Source organism: Tupaia chinensis, unplaced genomic scaffold, assembly GCF_000334495.1.
Source record: "Tupaia chinensis unplaced genomic scaffold, TupChi_1.0 Scaffold144171_2, whole genome shotgun sequence".
In the NCBI taxonomy this organism is placed as follows: domain Eukaryota; kingdom Metazoa; phylum Chordata; class Mammalia; order Scandentia; family Tupaiidae; genus Tupaia; species Tupaia belangeri.
In genome coordinates, this window is record NW_006204028.1 from 1,003,876 (window position 1) to 1,007,144 (window position 3,269).

General features: G+C 42.2%; 1 protein-coding gene across 2 annotated transcripts in view; it reads right to left on the reverse strand.

Annotated features, from left to right (window-relative positions):
• Positions 1 to 3,269, reverse strand: part of SPOP (speckle type BTB/POZ protein) — a 70,573-nt gene that overhangs the window by 35,072 nt on the left and 32,232 nt on the right. The gene's annotated exons all lie outside the window — the stretch shown is intronic.

Below are 3,269 nucleotides of genomic sequence, written 5' to 3' on the forward strand. Positions count from 1 at the left end.
ATGTGCAAAAACCTAAAAAAAAAACCAAACAAACAAACAAAAACCTGTTGGGGGTCAGTGTCTCTCTCAGACAAGATAAATAAGTGAACTCAGAAAAATAAAAAAGTTGTCTAATGAAGAGGCTCCATATTTAACACCTGACACAACTTTGCCCCTGGCTCAGCTCTTAAACAGTATGACCTCGTTACCCTTTCTAACTTTGCTTCACCTTCTCCTACACTTTACTGGGACTTATGAAGAATAGTTTTCTATTCCTCAATCCAGTGATAGCTGCTCTCTTGAAGGACATTTTCACAGCTTAGATGTGTTTCTTTCTCTACAGCATCAGAGATCTCTCCCCACTTCACTCCAGTCACCAACTGATTTTCCAGATTGTTCTATCCTTATTCTCTGTTCTCTGATCATTCCTCTCACTTGCTTTTATTCCCTTTTTCTTCTTCTTTTTATTTATTTATTTTTTGACCTTGCCAGAGGGCGTGTGTACTCAGCAGAGGGGTGGGAGGGAGAGAAAAAGCTTCTCCTGGGAGATGGTCACCCTGCAATCTCTCCTACACTTCCCCTCCTTTAGGGATTTGGGGCACACATGCGCATGCACCTGGTGGGTTTCTCAGCCTGCTGGGTCCAGGGCCAAACTATGGGGTTGGCCATGTGGGATCCAGCCACCTTAACCACCACACCACTGCTGACTCCCTTAATTTCTTAACTGAATTCGTTTCTTCCACTGTTGCTTCCTATGGTCTAATTTTCGAATTATTTTTTCTTTCTTTCTTCCTTCCTTCCTTTCTTTCTTTCTTTCTTGGAGAGTTTTTTTGCTATAGGGCATGTGCGCTCGCCAGAAAGACAGAGAGACAGAAGGTGAGCAATCCCCTCTCCTTCATTCTCCTCGTAAGATCTTGGGCACACACACACATACACACACACACACACGTGCCCTGCGTGAGTTTAAGCCACTGGGTCCAGGACTCAAACCACGGTTGACTACATGGGTGTCCAGTGACATAGCCATTACGCCAACTGCTGGTCCCTCAAATTATTTTTTCAATCTACATTCTCTTTACGAAATTGTATCCATCCCCAAAATGTCACATTACTACTCTTATACACATTTCCCAAATTTCTCTCTCACCTCTCTTTCATAAACCTCAGACCATTTTCAAGTAACTGCTATATATCTTGATAGGGTGTCCCAGTAGCAAATCAAATTCAACTCCTCCAGGCCAGTTAGGTGGCATAAAGTTTAAGGCAGGTGGATGCTACATGGCTGACTGCATGGTTTGAGTCCTGGACTTAGCATCTTGAAAAACAAATGTGCACATGCATACTCAAAAATCCAAAGAAGAGAATGAAGGAGAAGGGATTGCAATGTGGTCATTTCTCCCAGTGGGGGGGTGGATGGTGGGCGGAGGAGGGGGCTTCTCACGTTTATACTCTCTGTCTTAGCTAAGTGCACACACCCTATAGCAAAACAAAACAAAACAAAACAAAAAAACAGAAAATTCCCCTCCAAGTCTTTATTACATACAAAAGGGGTGGTGGTGGTCTGTAGGTCAACTGGTACAAAGCTGTAGCTATGTAGGATGAATAAGTCTAGAAATTTAATTTACAACATGGTGGCTACAGTTAATAATACTGTATTATACACTGGAAAGTTGCTAACCGTAGATTTCAGGTGCCCTTACCAGCCCCCCAAAACACATAAAAGACAAACTAGGGGGAAAAAGCTTGCAACATATGACAAAAGAATACTTGTATTAATATACAAAAATTGATATATAAGTTGTTTTACAAACAAAAATAAGAAAAGAGTTAACGATTTTATAAAAATACCATTTACAAATAAGTGAATAAAGCAGTTCTTAAACGTTTCACACCTAACAGACCAGTAAGAAAAAAATCAGCCAGGACCACATTTGGGGAAATGGGAACTCTCATACACTGCTGGTCAGACTGTAAATTAGTAAGTATATTCTGGATAAGAATTTGGCTGTATCTGCCAAGTTGAAGACACATGTACCCCAAGACATTTGGCTATATATGTGCTATAGCAGAGGTTTTAAAGTTTGGAGTGCTTCAGAATCATCTCTTACACAGACTGCTGGCCCCACCCCCAGTTTCTGAATCAGAGGTCTGGGATGGGCCCAAGAGTTTGCACTTCTAACAAATCCCCAGCTGATCCTGATGATTGGCCCCTGTAACCACGCTTTGAGAACCACTACCCAGAGCAACTTTGCACATGCGCACAAGACACAGAAAAGGGAGTTCAGTGTGGCACTTGAAACAAACTGAAAATCCACTGGTAGGGGAAGAGATAACTAAATTGGATTATTTTCAAAAAATGGAAAACTCTATTTGAGGATTTAAAATTAATGAACAACATGAGCAGATGGCATTAATGTTTACGTCACTGACTCCCATGTAGTCGGTCATGGCTCAAGTCCCAGACCCGGCAATTTAAAACTCAGGCCGGGCGCCTGTTCACGTGTGCCCAAGACCCCGAGAGGAAAATGGAGGAGAAGGAATTGCAGCGTGGCCATCCCCCATGGAGGGTGATGTCTCACTTTCTGTTTGTGTCTCTCCGGCGAGCACACATGCCCTATAGCAAAATTCTTTCTCACGCACATGCACAAAAAGATGTATATACTATTTAAAGATATACTTGTACATAGAAATAAAAAAAGAACAAACTATGTATCAGTTTCATGATGGGAGAAAAGGGAGAAGAATGAGACCAGGAAAAGAATACAAGACATTTCAAACTCCTCATGTTTCTTTAAAAATGAGGCTGATATGAGGCAAATGTGACAAAACAAATACCAGTTAGGGAGGACCAGTACTTGAGTACGTACTATTCTTTGTCCTGTTCTGTTCTATTATTTTAATGCTGTAGCAAGTGTAAGGATGTGTTCCATTATATCACACATTGTCTGGTTTATAATACGAGGGGAAAATTTCTTTCCTGAATACCTGGGTTGTTTTCAGCTATGGACAGACAGTATGAATCTTGTAATTGATTATGCTGCCCTCTCTGCTTGCTTAGTAGAAAGCCATGAGACAAATATGCGACTCATTTCTTAAAACTACAGCCTCATAGGCCAGCCGGTGGGCTGGTGGGTAAGAGACGGACCTCTCATGGCTGACCCATGCAATGTACGTTCTGGACCCGGCAGCATGAGAAACACTCCAGCCACACGAGCCCAAAATCTCAAAGGGAGAAAGAAATGGAGGAGGACTGTGGAGTGACCATTCCCCACGGGGGGCGCAGGATTTTG